The following is a 16526-nucleotide window of genomic DNA, read 5'->3' as shown; positions in this document are numbered from 1 at the left end:
AAAAATTGAAAGTTGGACAGAACCATGGTACTACGTGTTGTTCAAAAACTCATGTCAAACATTTTGTCACTAAAAGCTCATGAAAAGATTACTTCTTTACAAAACTACATAGCAAATATTTAAAAAAAAATGCAAAAAACGGTCTGATATTTTTTTTTTTGCAATTCTGTCTTGAAACTGTTTACTTTTCCTGTCATTCTAAAACGACGAAACTGCCTACTTTTCTCTATCAAAAATAACAGATTCGAATAGAAACACTTTTCAAAATCAATGCTGAAAAGTTAAACAATTTAGCTTTTGTTTCGAAAAGTAATATATTTCAAAATTGTTTTGATTTAAACGGTGGATTGGCTACAGCCATCGTCGTTATTTATACGATTCACGCTGAAAAAATCTTCTTTTTGAAACTTGTTATGCCTTTCGAAACATTTACAAAAATGAAGTTATTTGTTGTTAAATCACCATTACTAGAGTTTCTCAATCCTAAATATTCATCCTTGATTAATTTAGAAAAGAACTTGAATTAAATAAAACATTTACTCATAACTTAGTATAAAACTTGGGCTTTGGAAATTCTGTATAAAACTTATCGAAACTTAATTTTGCAAACTTTAAATTGAACAGATTTTGGGAAACTCGAGTAATGGTGATTCATCAACCAATAACATCATTTTTGTTAATATTTCGAAAGGTATAGAAACATTTATTTACCGTTTTTTGCATTTCTTAAAAGTATTTGTTATGCAAGTATTTTATAGAATTCATCTTTGATGAGTTTTTTTGGCAAAGTTTTAGGCATTAGTTTCTGAACAAAAAGTAGTACTAGAATTTTGTCCAACTTTCTTTTTTTGCTTTCTAAAAATATGAATAGCTTTGAATAGAACTGCCATTACTAAAAAAGTTCCATCAACTAGAAAACATTTATTCAGTCAAATCAAATGTACCGTATACTGGGGTCAATCGGAACACATGGGGCGATTGGGACAGCAGTTTTAACCATGTTGGAGCACAATATTTTGATTTTTCTGGTTGGTTTCGGTTAGAACAGACTCAGGCCAACAAAATGTGTACATCCATTTCCAAATTTAAAAGCTTTAAGTGCTCTAAAAACTGCTGTCCCTATTCAGACTGCAGTCCCGATTCACCCCAGATTACGGTACTATAAATTTGAAGCTAAGTCCGGCAATTTCTTTTTAATATTTTTATTTTTCCGTTGTTCAGGAGGTCGTTTCGGGCAAATTTAGTTTTATATGCTTTTAAATTGGGAAGGGTATAAATGGATGAAATTCGACATTTTTATGCATGTTTCTTTGTCGGAATTGGCTTAATTATCACCAGAAAACGTTCTCAGTCTCAGATGGTAGTCCCAGATGTCCCCTACAGGCTCCAGGTCGAATCGAGTTGATATCTAGATGGAACACTTTTTTATTTTAGTACGAACATTTCTCTTTTTACTAAAGTGCCAATGACTCCCTTCCGATTAAACCATTTTCAAGTGCTTTTTGAACTTTTAAATTTAGTTTAAATATGTCTTAGTTAAAGCCTTTTTAAAAAAAATTGACGTTTTTAACGGTACACATCAACCATAGCTTTTGCACCCAGATTTCTGTTACAGTAATTTTAGTATCTTCAATACTACGGAAACTATCGATATAATTTTTTATTCATCCCCTAAATTACTGTCTTCGTAATTATTTACAACAAAGTATGACTATTTTTACAATCAGATTCTTGCAGTATTGGGTCCGTAAGTTTGACAATTTTGGAATAAGAAGACAACAACTTCCTTGGTTGCTGTGCACCCTTAAATCTATGCGGATGGGGAAGCCTCACCGTTTCAAACCTTCAAACACCCTGTAGAGCGAACAATTTGAAATTTTTTGTTCGAGCTAAAATTAATGTTGTACAATAGAAATTATAAAATTGTAAGTTTGGAAAAATAAAAATCAGGTACTGCACCGTAACCTAGCAATTTTTTAATTAAAAGAAAACTACAAGTCTCACATTCCAAATATTTTGCCCCGATCCCAGCAGTGCCTTTTCACCTCGTCTCCCATCACCTAACCCAGCACAAGAAGTATCTCTCTCTCTCTCTCTTTGCCAGCGACTTGGCGCAACCAAACGACGAACCTCAAAACGAATACATCTCGAACGAAAAGACCTCGCGCGCGCGCTCAGCCTCAGCAGAAGAAGGGCACTTACCTCTGTGTATTATAGTGATACCACTCCTGTGCCCTCTCTGTCTCCGTCTTTTTCGCTCTGCCAGCCACTCTGTCCTTTTCTCTCTTCCTCTCACTTGATGCGGTGGGCTTCGGCGAAAAAATCAGGTTTCCCGCTGCGTTACAACCGAATTCCTTCGTGGCTCTCTGCCTCGCCACTACTCCTCGTCTTGAGGGTCCAAAGCTGGATGGTCACTTCACGTCGTCGCGCTGGATGTTTTCGTGCGCCGTTTCTTCCTTGCGCTTTGGGATTCGATTCTACGCGCGAGAGGGGTTCACACAGACACGAACACAGGGCTGGGCACAAACAAACAAACAAAAAATCAGGCACACACCGAAAAAAGGGGCACTGGAAACTTTTTAGCCTCAAAGGTTCGAAGTCTCTCGGCAAACGGAATTGTTTGTGATCTTCTTCTCGGCCAACCTGTACGAGGGATTCGTCGCTTACGTAATCACGGGTCGACTTTGTCTTAGTTTTGGGTTTTCCGACAGGTTGGCAGGTTCTTCTGGGCTTAGACCTCTGCTTGAAACCCAGCTCAGCTATGGGATGCTGCGTGCTGAATTACGACGGGGTACCACTTGCTGTGCCAAACACTTGGGAAGATTGTCCGTGGCAAGATTTCGCTGAGAGAGATCCGTTGGGTTCACAATTGGCACACAATCGGAACACTTCTTCGCACGAGACCAGGTGCTACGACTTGTGCAGAGGTTCAGGTCTTCAGGGTTCTGCGGTATTTGGTTACAATAAGTTCACACCAATCGAGACCGCACGCTGGGTTCGTTACTGCGCGTTCAAGACACTTTGCCTTTTCTGGCTTCTCTGGGCCTCCTTCTCGTTGGGCACACTCTATTGTGATTGTTGTCAATTACGGTGAATTCTTCTGCGGAGGTTCTTCTCCGACGCATGAATGCGCGCACCGCACGAAATGTCAGCCAGATTGCATCTAATGAGCGGGTTCCCACTCGGGGGAGACTTGCGCGGAGCGAAGCGACAAACCCGTTTTATTTGGACGTTTCGCCCCTCACAGCAAAAAGGCCTATCGCCACTTAATCAAAGATTGATTGCGGCAATTAGTACATTTATCACCGATGCAGTTTCGCCAACTTCCACTAATTACGAGCATCCATCCGGGCACCTTATCTTCCTACAAACCCACACTCACTATTGCCAGCAAACGGCCAAATTCCTTCGGGAATTTCGACTTTCGCAACCGCTACACCACACTCACAATCTTTTCTTCATTTATTTAAACAAAAATACTTTCAACGCTTATGCGTGCCAGCAACCGCGCATTTCCACCCGACCTTTATCTCGTTGAAAATAAATTTTATTGTTATTCTCTTTTGTCACCATTATCGTTATCAAGCATCAAGCATCACTGAAACATTTTTCCGTCATACCTCTTCCAGAGACACACACAGAAAACCACACTCACTAACCGTTGGTTTTTTTTCTCTTCCCTCATTAAAAAAATTCTTCACTCATCACTTGTACGAAAAACAAAAAAAAACAGAAAACCCAGCTTCCAAAAAGTGTACACGCACAATTAAAACGCCACAAAATTGCTTCTCCTTGAAGCCCCCTTCGGAAAGGTCCTTCCTCCTTGAAAATAAAACTCCAAGAAAAAATCTCCAAAACGAATCGCGCGACGCAAACACGCAACACGTACGCTCTGTGCCGCTAGTCAGAACAAACTGTGCCGAGCAGGTTGAGCGGGCAGATCGCTTTGGCGGAGTTTGACCAACGGAGTTGGAGTTGGAGCTACGCGCGAGAGGAGAGAGCAATCGGAGAGATATGATGGCGCGCGTAGTAAGAAGTTGCTGGGAAGTCGTTGGGTTCGCGAGAGAGTGATCTCTAGCTTCTTGTGAGATGAGCGGGAGAGGATTTTTGGTGGTTGAGCAAAAAGTTTTGAATTTATGAATTTGATTGAGAATGCCTACATAAAGTTACTGTAGCTATTGGTCTTATCATAGTATTTATTAAACTTGGTAAACTTTGTTGTAGAAATGATTGACTAGTGCTGAAAATTTTCCGCGTTTTATTGGCCCATTTACATTGTTTTGCTTGTTTTTTTTTCATTGCAATACCGAAAACATCCTTTTTTCATTCTTTTTATTTTTCTATTTATATTTCTTGTTTGCATCCTTTGAGTTGGATTTTTTCGGTTGTTCACCTAAATGTTATTAATAGTAGTTTATGCAACAAGTTGCAAAAAGAGGATTTTTTCAGCACGAGTCGTACATTTATCCAACGAGGTTCACCGAGTTGGATAAATACGAAGAGTGCTGAAAAAATCAAGTTTTGCAACGAGTTCCATACAACATTTTATGCAATTCCGAAAAACACCCATTGAGTGAAATTTTAAATCAGATTTTCGTGTATTTTGTCAATAACTCGTTTAAATAAAAAAAATGTTGAAAAGTGTTACCTTTCACAACAAGTGCTGAAAAGTTCAACTTTTCAGCACCCATTTCAGTGCTGAAAAGTAGAACTTTTCAGCAATTATTTTGAAAAGTGTTACTATTCGATTTTGTTATTTTTGGTACAGAAAAGTAGGCTATTTCGTCGTTCAAGAATGACAGGAAAAGTAAGTAGTTTCACGACGGAATTGCATAAATTTAATTATTTATATTAAAATCATCTTATACCGTCAAGATAAGTGTCAAACTCCAAAACATTGAACAAGTACCAGGGAACGAACTTAGCCACCCAGTTTTGTAAAAAGTCAAGGGTGCTGTGCTTTAGTTGTCACCTGCCCCCAGTTTTTTTCGGTGCTTATTATAAGCACCTCAGCTGGAAGGTGCTTATTTTTCCACTGATATTTAAAGAATATTTATTCAAAATCAATTTAGGCAATAGTGAAATCGGTTTCTAAACGAAAAGTGATGTGCGATGAATAATCTGTGCTTTTTTTAAATGTTGGCAAAGGTGAATAAAAATATTGTCTATTCTCAGACAAATTAAAAAAAAAAATGCCTTCCCCTGCGTCTCCGATCCATTCTAAAGTGATTTTTGTGCACTATTTTGTTCCGTGGAAACATGAAGAAATATTTCCATTCTAATGGAGATTTCTGCAGGTAAAGTTTACGCAATTAGCAAATTCAGAAATTACATTTTGAAGGTAAAAAACAATAATTAAAATGGAAAAAAACAGAACCAGCTTTCAAGTGTGTCCTTTTCCCCTCAATTTCACTTGTTTGATTCCTTCCTTAAAACTCTTTACAATACTTAAAAACATGGCAGAATTAAGACACCAGTTTTTCATTTTAGCACCAAGCACCGCACTCGATTTTTTTTAAAGTGCGGTGCTTATCAAAGTTACCTTACTCCAAGTGCGGGTTCTTATTTCCCTTCCCTGACAAGTACTGAATTTAAATTTAATGCTATTCGATACAAGTGCTGAAAAGTTGAACTTTTTAGCACACAAATGAATGCTAAAAAGTACTTTCAGTTGACGATGAAAAGAAAGCTGTCATTCGAAAATGACAGGAAAAGTAAGTAGTTTCACAACGGAATTGAAATATTTATTTATGGTTTATTGAAGCTAACTTTACAAAAAAGCATATTTACTGAAATATTTTTTTAACAAAAGACGTATTTAAAATGTATTTTTATGTATTTTGAATAGAGGTCATTTCTATTTTTTTATACAAAAAAAAAATCCGGCTGTTAAGTACAAAACATTGGAATTTAACGGCTGCTCTAAAATCTGTTCAAACTTTAAACTATTAAAGTTGCTATTCAGTATAATTGTATAAAGGAAACTAACTGAAAAGTTCAAGTTGAAACAAAATGATAATTACAATAAAAAACGATTCTATTTTGTGAAAATTTGTAGAATTTTCATCAGCTTAATATACGATTCAGCTATTCGTATTTTACTGAGATTTTAGAAATTTAGTTTGCTTAAATATCTCCAAAACGAAGCACATCTTAAAGACAGATTTACCAACAGTACAATCAGTAGAAAAAATGAAATAAAATTGTGTTTGTTTTCATGGTTTTCAGCAAAAAGGAAATTTGAATATTTAAGGCCAGGGATGGAAAAATCGCAAAAAAAAATCAATTTCGCTTGCGAACTTTCTTCACCCGCGAAAGAGAGTGGAGGCAAATCCCGCAAAAGAACATCGCTCCCAAAATTCTCCAAGAAAATCAATCTGCGGATGATTTTTTGTGAACTTCCTTGTCAGCACAACTTAAAAATGTTTATTTCACTTTGTTTACACACATTGCCCATCTACAAAATGTGGCAGGTCATTTTTCGACGTGTGACATTACTCTTGCAAGTGTAGCAGTGAAAAAGATGTTCCGCCGAATAATCAAGATGATGATTTTTTTAGATTTCTTTTACCGATCTTTCGTGCGCGAGAGAGGAGAGCCATGCTCCCTTTGGATTTTTTCTCTTGATGAACGTCCAATGATTTTCTTTTGATGATGATTATTCCATCGCTGTTTAAAGCAGATTTTTATCATTTGTTTTTGGCAATTCAAAAAATTAAAGGAAAAAATCTAAGTTAAATACAAAGAAGCAATTTTTCAAAAGCACGTTCAAAATTTCACGGAGTTTACCAAATTTTACGGCCAAGGGCAAATTTCACGGCTTTTGCGGCTTCCGCGAAATCGCAAAAAAACACTAGCTCTAGCCATTTTATTAGAACCTTTGTTCAAATCCATTTTTTGGTTTTGTTGGTTTTGTGCATTTTGTCAAGTCAAGCTTTACTTTGCCTTTCATTCAACATGTATATATTCCGTATTTCATAAAAGTTTATTAGTGTTCGACGTTTTTGGTAAAATCTCATAATTAAAATTATGGAAACAAAAAATGTTAGAGCAACAATTTATTTTGAAATACCACCACCAGCTCCAAAATAATGTCAAAGTTTGAAGGAACATGTTTTTACTAAAAAATTGCCCCAATCCCGAGCAGGGGTAAATAACACGGGAATACCAAATTTTGGTATTACTTGAGCAAATAACAGCGACCAAAATGTGCCCTTGGTTGCCCAGTAATAGATGGTAAAATACCATGAAATCATACCAAAGTCTAGTATGTGGAAGGGCACAACAATACCAAACCATGTTATTCCAAGGGTAAAATAATACCTCAAAATAAAACCATTTCAATACCAAGTTGAGGTCTTCTGAATTTTTTAACATTGCTTGAATACCAAAACTTGGTATTGCCATGGTTTAATTTTAGGTATTCCCGCGCCCTTGGAAAATCATATTTTGGTATTCCTGTGGTCTTCCACATACATGATTTTGGTATGATTTGATGGTATTTTACCATCTATTACTGGGCAACCAAGATCACATTTTGGTCGCTGATATTTGCACAAGTAATACCAAAATTTGGTATTTTCATACCATTTTTAAGTGCAGCAGTTGCAGTTAGTGAAAAAACGGAAATGATCCATATGCAACAGCCAAATCTACTCACCTGATGATTCCATGTTGTTCTTAGTGATATTCTTCACCACACCGAATGCATTTGTCATTGATGAACGGCCTGTGCATGAAGTTCTTGAAGATTCTGAAAAATAACAAGATTGAAAAATAAGTGTTATTAAAATAAAACTGGATTGAAATTAACCAAAATTCAATAATCTTTCGATTGACTCGTTTTTCAAAGTATTTGGTTTTTTTTTCAAGTCATTTTAGCGCAAAATTTATTATCTTGTCCAAATTGGTAAAAAAATCCCATAGTTTCAGAGAAAATTGATAAAACACTGTAATACCAAAAGAATACCAAAATGTGCCATCCTGACTTAGAAAATTTTCCACAATTTCAAGTCATTTCTGTAGGGGGTATATCAAAAATGTTTAAAATCAAGTTTGAAATTTCTGGTTTTCAATGAAAGCATTCGCTTTGAGACATCATTTTAGTGCAAAATTAATTATTTTGTCAAAATTGGTCAAAATTTTCCCATAGTTTCAGAGGAATTTGATAAAACACTTTAATACCAAAATAATACCACAATGTGCCATCCTGACTTAGAAAATTTTCAACAATTTCAAGTCATTTCTGTAGGGGGTATATCAGAAATGTTTAAAATCAAGTTTGAAATTTCCGGTTTTCAATGAAAGCATTCGCTTTGAGACATCATTTTAGTGCAAAATTAATTATTTTGTCAAAATTGGTCAAAATTTTCCCATAGTTTCAGAGGAATTTGATAAAACACTGTAATACCAAAAGAATACCAAAATGTTCCATCCTGACTTAGAAAATTTTCCACAATTTCAAGTCATTTATGTAGGGGGTATATCAAAAATGTTTAAAATCAAGTTTGAAATTTCCGGTTTTCAATGAAAGTATTCGCTTTGAGACATCATTTTAGTGCAAAATTAATTATTTTGTCAAAATTGGTCAAAATTTTCCCATAGTTTCAGAGGAATTTGATAAAACACTGTAATACCAAAATAATACCAAAATGTGCCATCCTGACTTAGAAAATTTTCAACAAATTCAAGTCATTTATTTAGGGGGTATATCAAAAATGTTTAAAATCAAGTTTGAAATTTCCGGTTTTCAATTAAAGCATTCGCTTTGAGACATTATTTTAGCGCAAAATTAATTATTTTGTCAAAATTGGTCAAAATTTTCCTATAGTTTCAGAGGAATTTGATAAAACACTGTAATACCAAAAGAATACCAATATGTGGTGTTCGACCATTGACAAATTCTGCAATTTGCAATATCAAAACAATACCTTTAATTGGTATGATAGCACATTTTGCTCTTGCATAATCCTTAAGACAAATTTTAAAGGGTCCAGGAATACCAAAATTTGGTATAGATACCAGAGAAAGGTATTATTACGCATTTCCCATGTTATTTACCCATGCTCGGGATAACACTCCTTGACACTGGGCTATGTAGATGTAAAATGATACAACCAATTTGAAAAAAAAAACTTTACAAAATGCAATGCTTTAATAGAAGGTTGAGATATTTAAGTACAATACAAGCAATGAGAACATCAATTAAAAAGTAGATTTTTCAAGACATATGTTCTATACGCACATCCTTGTTTTAAACAGTGGTCAAAAATATACAATTTATACAATAAAACTTGTTATTTGTATCAATTGTCAAGCTCTTGAAAAATACTTAAGTCCAATATCATCCCATTGTATTCTTCAAATAATTTGATTTGACTAATTAAAAACATAATTAGGTGTATTTTTTATGAAGCGCATTTTTACTAAATAACCATTAAGCCTTTTCCTCAAAGACGATCTCAAAAATATATGTTTGATAAATTGAATTCCAAACTTAAGCAAATCTGCTCAGTTCCCAAGCTGAGCAAAAAAACTCACACTCTAAAATGTCTCAAAACAGAATCGAAGAGAAGAAACTCATCCACACAGCTCGCAAAAAAAAATAACAAATCTAACAAAACATCACGAATGAGGCAAAAGCTTTCTAGAGAAACACACTGCACAGACAGAGGCAAATGAGTCTTGAGCAGGGAGAGAGAGAGAGCAGAGCGCGCACGGGAAGCCAATCCTGTGCTAATGTTTATGCTCAGACACTCGGCCGAGAAGCTAGCCGCGGAGGGTATTCGGGAAAAGGTGTCATGCAAAATATTTACATTTCAAATTTTGCTGCCTTCTCCGGGTTCGTTGGCAGAGGGTTTTTGTTCCTTTTTTTTTGCTATTGGCGGCAGGCGAAAATATGCTTGGAATTTTTAGGATTTTTGAAGAAGAGTTTTTAGGAAGGAAGGCTGAAAGTAGAACAAAGGAAATGTTGACCTACTTATTATGTATCAAACATATGCAATAAACTATAAATCAATTCAAAAATTTCTCAAATCCTTTTAAATGCCTTGAATTTTATTTTCAGCTAAACATTGTCACAGTTCACTTGGGATTGAAGAAGAAAAAAAGAATAATAACATAATCGTTTCAAAATTTCAAAATATTCTTAAAATTTACAAATTCTCGTGTTTTTGGATTCATCTCTATTTATGTCCAATATTAATTGATTGAATCGAAAAAAATATTTTTTTGTCAAAAAATACACTTTTTAGAAGTTGCAATTTAACGTCAATTATGAGTCAAACTTTTGCGATTAACTTTATAAATTTTAGACAAAATATTTAAAAAATATAAGAAAACGGTATTTATTTATTTTATCAAACTTTAACTATTTTCGGCTAAAATTGGACTTGCAGAAATCGTCCCTTTCATTCCAACGTGGATAAAATGCGATGAAAAATCATATTTAGAACAGTGGCTAGCAACGCAATTAGTTGATTCTACTACGGGATCATCCATAAACCACGTGGACACTTTGTTTGAAAATCCTCTTGCCCCACTTAGCTGCCGAACTTACTGAAAAAAATAATAATTTTTAAATGGATTTGTTATGGTGAAAAACTATGCTTATTAAACTTGTTCTATGAAAGTCATAGTTAAGACCTGGAATAAGATGATTTTAATACACCTTTTAAACCAATTCGCTATTCTAACAATTTTCGATCTTCAAAAAACATCGGGAAAAAGAAATCAATTTTTTTCAAATTATGGGTTTGGTGATCTGAATATTTTATGTGACATTGTCAATGCTTTGATAATGTCATTTGCTTTGATAGTCTGTTGTATTCATTATCATCCACTGTCTTTTAATTAAACTAAAATCTTATTTAATTGAATTTTATGGACTGGTAGATGCCCAAATTATTAATTCGAATAGCTTACTCAGAAAAAGATTTATTAGTGTGAATATTAATCATTCTGTTAAAAAAACAAACTAGTTAATTTCAAAATGTAGCATTGTTTGTAGATAATGTAAATCATCTAACGAATTTTTAAAGAAATGTATGTCTTTTTGTCATTATTAAGGTTTAAAATAACGCTTTCCAACCAAACTCTCAAATGAATCACCTTTAATCGCAATTTTCCCCTCAACAACCCCATCGACATGGCATGTTTATATTTTCATTCTAAAATATCACCTTGCCTTCATTCAAAGTCCATCTAACTCTGCTTCAATGGCCCTTAGCGAAATGCACACACACACACACCCAGACACAGACATTAGCTTTTGCAAAAAAAGCAGCTGCTCCAAAGATTCCTTGGAGCCCGCTGGTCAACTCAGTGGTCATTCAGCCCTGGCCACGGCAACGTGACACGGCAACCGACGGCTCAAAAAAGAATCGCGGCCAGCAGAGTGGGGCCCATCAGGCGAACATCTCCCCAGAGCTCCAGCACATCAATAATAAAGTATGTGTTTGTGTGTGTTGAGGAGAAGGAAGGAAGAAAAAAAAACACGGACGCAGATATTTGCTGGAGAAAAAGGGGAGGTAAAGGAGGGGAGCGGGAGAAAAGCCCTCGGACACGTCTCGTGGCCAGTTTGGGACGTGGCCATTTCTCTTCTCGCGCGTCGTCGTCGTCGTCTCCACGATGTCGACATCAGGGCTCAAAACGAGACGACGACACACGGGATCGATGTTTCCCTGTTGGTGGTGGAGGGTAAAATGGGATGTCGGGGGATTTTTAAGATTTGATGATGACTTGTCTTTCATATGTTTTGTAGGACCTAATAAAAAAAACTCTAGATATTTATCTTCAAAAGAAATTTAGAATTTTGAACACAAAAAAAAAGTTTAGATGATTCCAACATGGTAAAATAAAGAGAGAGAAAAAAACATAATAGAACATACACGGAAAAAAAAGTGTGCGAGAAATCGTGAATTTCGATTCATGAATTCGTGAATAATTTTGTGCATGATTTCGTGATACCTTTCATGATTTCATGAATTTTATTCATGAAATCGTGCATAAAAATGCACGAATTTATGAATTTAATTCATGGCAAAAATATTTTTACGAATATTCATGAATTTTCCTTCATGAAATCATGCATATCACTATTCATGATTTCATGACTGATTTTCATGAAGTCATGACTAAACTTCATGAATTCATGAAAAATATTCATGATTTTACGATTATTTATGCATGCGTAAATTTTACGTCGTAAAATTTTATTCGCGAATTTATGAATCATGTTTTTCATGATTTCATGAAAGTTTACATGTTTTCATGAATAAAATGCATGAATTCGTGCATAACATTCATGGGTTTATGAATTTGTATCCATGTTTATGACGAGTGATCTTGATCAATCAAGAACAGTTTCGTTCGAACTGTCAAGTTTGTTTTTCGCTTGCCAGTTCAGCCGCGTGATTATTTGCCACGAAGTCAATCGCGTTGTGACTTGTCGCGTCCTGTTGTGTTTGCCGGTAAAAGTGACCGTGATTTGCGGACCCGGGATTTGGAGGTGCTGTCCACCGGAACCGGGAAAAGATCTGCGGCCGTTCCGTTGGAAATGGCAACGGAGCCAAGGGCTAGCAGGAAGAGGACCGAGTGGCAGTAGGAGAACCGAGCGCGGGAGGAGGACCGGGCGGCAGGAGGTGGACCGAGCGGCAAGAGTAGGACCGAGTGGCAAGAGGAGGGCCGAATGGCAGGAGGAGGACCGAGCAGCAATAGTAGGACCGAGTGGCAGGAGGAGGAACGAGCGCGGGAGGAGGACCAGGCGGCAGAAGGAGGACCGAGCGGCAGGAGGAGTAACAAGGTAAGAGACAGAACAGTTCCCGGTTTTTTTCGATTGTCGAATCAAGGGGAACATGGTCCATAAGACAGTTCCCGTGTTTTAACTCCGCGTGTGACAGTTTCTTGGTCGTGGACTCGTAGGGATCTCGGTTTTCGGTTCTCGTGGATGCGCTGAGTGACATTTCGGTGCTTTGTTTTGAGCTAGAAATGGGGACATAGGTAAAGTATGTTAATAATTTTAATGATTTTAATATTGTAAGCATATTATTTTAAAGTATTTAACATATTTAAAGTATTTGAAGTTAATAACGTATTTTAATAATTTTCAGCATTTCAATTTTCTTAGGTACTTTGATTTTGTAAAGACTTTTAAGTTTTTTGAAATATTATTATTTTTAGGTATGTTAAGCATGCTAATGAATTTAGGAATTTTTATTTTAACAGGTATGTTAATATTGTGACTTTTAAAAGTATCTAAGTATTTCAAGTATTTTAAATATTTCAAGTGTTTAGAGTTTGTTGAGTGTTGAAATAATTTTAAGCATTTAATTTTTTCCAGGTATTTTAAAATTGTAAGTATTGAAAATATTTTAAGTATTTGAAATATTTATTTTTTAAGAATATTCATTTGTTCAGGTATTTTAATATTAAATGTTTTTAAAGTTTTCAAGTATTTCAAGTATTTGAAATAATTGAAGTGTTTAAAGTTTGTTAAGCTTTTAAATAATTTTAAGCAATTAATTTTTTATAGGTATTTTAATATTTCAAGAATTTGAAATATTTTAAGTATTTTTAAGATTTTAACATATTTAAAGTATTTAAAGAATTTTAATAATTTTAAGTATTTTCAGTATTTTAAGTATTTTAAGTATTTTAAGTATTTTAGGTATTTTAAGTATTTTAAGTATTTCAAGTATTTCAAGTATTTCAAGTATTTTAAGTATTTTAAGTATTTTAAGTATTTTAAGTATTTTAAGTATTTTAAGTATTTTAAGTATTTTAAGTATTTTAAGTATTTTAAGTATTTTAAGTATTTTAAGTATTTTAAGTATTTTAAGTATTTTAAGTATTTTAAGTATTTTAAGTATTTTAAGAATTTTAAGTTTTTAAAGTTTTTTAAGTATTTTAAGTATTTTAAATATTTTAAGCATTTTAAGTATTTTAAGTATTTTAAGTATTTTAAGTATTTTAAGTATTTTAAGTATTTTAAGTATTTTAAGTATTTTAAGTATTTTAAGTATTTTAAGTATTTTAAGAATTTTAAGTATTTTAAGTATTTTAAGTATTTTAAGTATTTCAAGTATTTTAGGTATTTTAAGTATTTTAAGTATTTTAAGTATTTTAAGTATTTTAAGTATTTTAAGTATTTTAAGTATTTTAAGTATTTTAAGTATTTTAAGTATTTTAAGTATTTAAGTTTTTTAAGTATTTTAAGTATTTCAAGTATTTTAGGTATTTTAAGTATTTTAAGTATTTTAAGTATTTTAAGTATTTTAAGTATTTTAAGTATTTTAAGTATTTTAAGTATTTTAAGTATTTTAAGTATTTTAAGTATTTTAAGTATTTTAAGTATTTTAAGTATTTAAGTTTTTTAAGTATTTTAAGTATTTCAAGTATTTAACGTATTTTAATTATTTCAAGTATCTAAAGTATTTAAAGTATTCAAAGTATTTAAAGTATTTGAAGTATTTAAAGTATTTAAAGTATTTAAAGTATTGAAAGTATTTAAAGTATTTAAAGTATTTAAAGTATTTAAAGTATTTAAAGTATTTAAAGTATTTAAAGTATTTAAAGTATTTAAAGTATTTAAAGTATTTAAAGTATTTAAAGTATTTAAAGTATTTAAAGTATTTAAAGTATTTAAAGTATTTAAAGTATTTAAAGTATTTAAAGTATTTAAAGTATTTAAAGTATTTAAAGTATTTAAAGTATTTAAAGTATTTAAAGTATTTAAAGTATTTAAAGTATTTAAAGTATTTAAAGTATTTAAAGTATTTAAAGTATTTAAAGTATTTAAAGTATTTAAAGTATTTAAAGTATTTAAAGTATTTAAAGTATTTAAAGTATTTAAAGTATTTAAAGTTTTTAAAGTATTTAAAGTATTTAAAGTATTTAAAGTATTTAAAGTATTTTAAGTATTTTAAGTATTTAAAGTATTTAAAGTATTTTAAGTATTTTAAGTATTTAAAGTATTTAAAGTATTTAAAGTATTTAAAGTATTTTAAGTATTTTAAGTATTTTAAGTATTTTAAGTATTTTAAGTATTTTAAGTTTTTAAAGTATTTTAAGTATTTTAAGTATTTTAAATATTTTAAGCATTTTAAATATTTTAAGTATTTTAAGTATTTTAAGTATTTTAAGTGTTTTAAGAATTTTAAGTATTTTAGGTATTTTAAGTATTTTAAGTATTTTAAGTATTTTAAGTATTTTAAGTCTTTTAAGTATTTTAAGTATTTTAAGTATTTTAAGTATTTTAAGTATTTTAAGTATTTTAAGTATTTTAAGTATTTAAAGTATTTTAAGTATTTTAAGTATTTAAAGTATTTTAAGTATTTTAAGTATTTTAAGTATTTTAAGTATTTTAAGTATTTTAAGTATTTTAAGTATTTTAAGTATTTTAAGTATTTTAACTTTTTTAAGTATTTTAAGTATTTTAAGAATTTTAAGTATTTTAAGTATTTTAAGTATTTTAAGTATTTTAAGTATTTTAAGTATTTTAAGTATTTTAAGTATTTTAAGTATTTTAAGTATTTTAAGTATTTTAAGTATTTTAAGTATTTTAAGTATTTTAAGTATTTTAAGTATTTTAAGTATTTTAAGTATTTTAAGTATTTTAAGTATTTTAAGTATTTCAAGTATTTTTAGTATTTTAAGTATTTTAAGTATTTTAAGTATTTTAAGTATTTTAAGTATTTTAAGTATTTTAAGTATTTTAAGTATTTTAAGTATTTTAAGTTTTTTAAGTATTTTAAGTATTTCAAGTATTTAACGTATTTTAATTATTTCAAGTATCTAAAGTATTTAAAGTATTCAAAGTATTTAAAGTATTTGAAGTATTTAAAGTATTTAAAGTATTTTATATATTAAAAGTGCTTAAAGTATTTTAAGTATTTCAAGTATTTCAAGTATTTTGAGTATTTTAAGTATATTAAGTATTTTAAGTATTTTAAGTATTTTAAGTTTTTTAAGTATTTTAAGTATTTTAAGTATTGTAAGTATTTTAAGTATTTTAAGTATTTTAAGTATTGTAAGTATTGTAAGTATTTTAAGTATTTTAAGTATTTTAAGTATTTTAAGTATTTTAAGTATTTTAAGTATTTTAAGTATTTTAAGTATTTTAAGTATTTTAAGTATTTTAAGTATTTTAAGTATTTTAAGTATTTTAAGTATTTTAAGTATTTTAAGTATTTTAAGTATTTTAAGTATTTTAAGTATTTTAAGTATTTTAAGTATTTTAAGTATTTTAAGTATTTTAAGTATTTTAAGTATTTTAAGTATTTTAAGTATTTTAAGTATTTTAAGTATTTAAAGTATTTAAAGTATTTTAAGTATTTTAAGTATTTTAAGTATTTTAAGTATTTTAAGTATTTTAAGTATTTAAAGTATTTAAAGTATTTAAAGTATTTAAAGTATTTAAAGTATTTAAAGTATTTAAAGTATTTAAAGTATTTAAAGTATTTAAAGTATTTAAAGTTTTTAAAGTATTTAAAGTATTTAAAGTATTTAAAGTATTTAAAGTATTTAAA

General features: G+C 31.1%; 1 protein-coding gene across 1 annotated transcript in view; it reads right to left on the bottom strand.

Moving 5' to 3' along the window:
* The window catches only part of LOC6032411 (ankyrin repeat and BTB/POZ domain-containing protein 2), a 168861-nt gene extending 164961 nt beyond the window's left edge, over nt 1-3900 (bottom strand). The window contains exon 1 of the mRNA XM_038254500.1: nt 2203-3900. The gene's annotated coding sequence lies outside the window, so the exon portion shown is untranslated. The remainder of the gene's footprint in view (nt 1-2202) is intronic.
* Nucleotides 3901-16526: the final 12626 nt, after the last annotated feature.

Source organism: Culex quinquefasciatus, chromosome 2 (assembly GCF_015732765.1).
Source record: "Culex quinquefasciatus strain JHB chromosome 2, VPISU_Cqui_1.0_pri_paternal, whole genome shotgun sequence".
Taxonomy (NCBI): Eukaryota; Metazoa; Arthropoda; class Insecta; order Diptera; family Culicidae; genus Culex; species Culex quinquefasciatus.
Note: the sequence above shows the minus strand (reverse complement) of the source record. Positions and strands in the feature narration are given on the sequence as shown.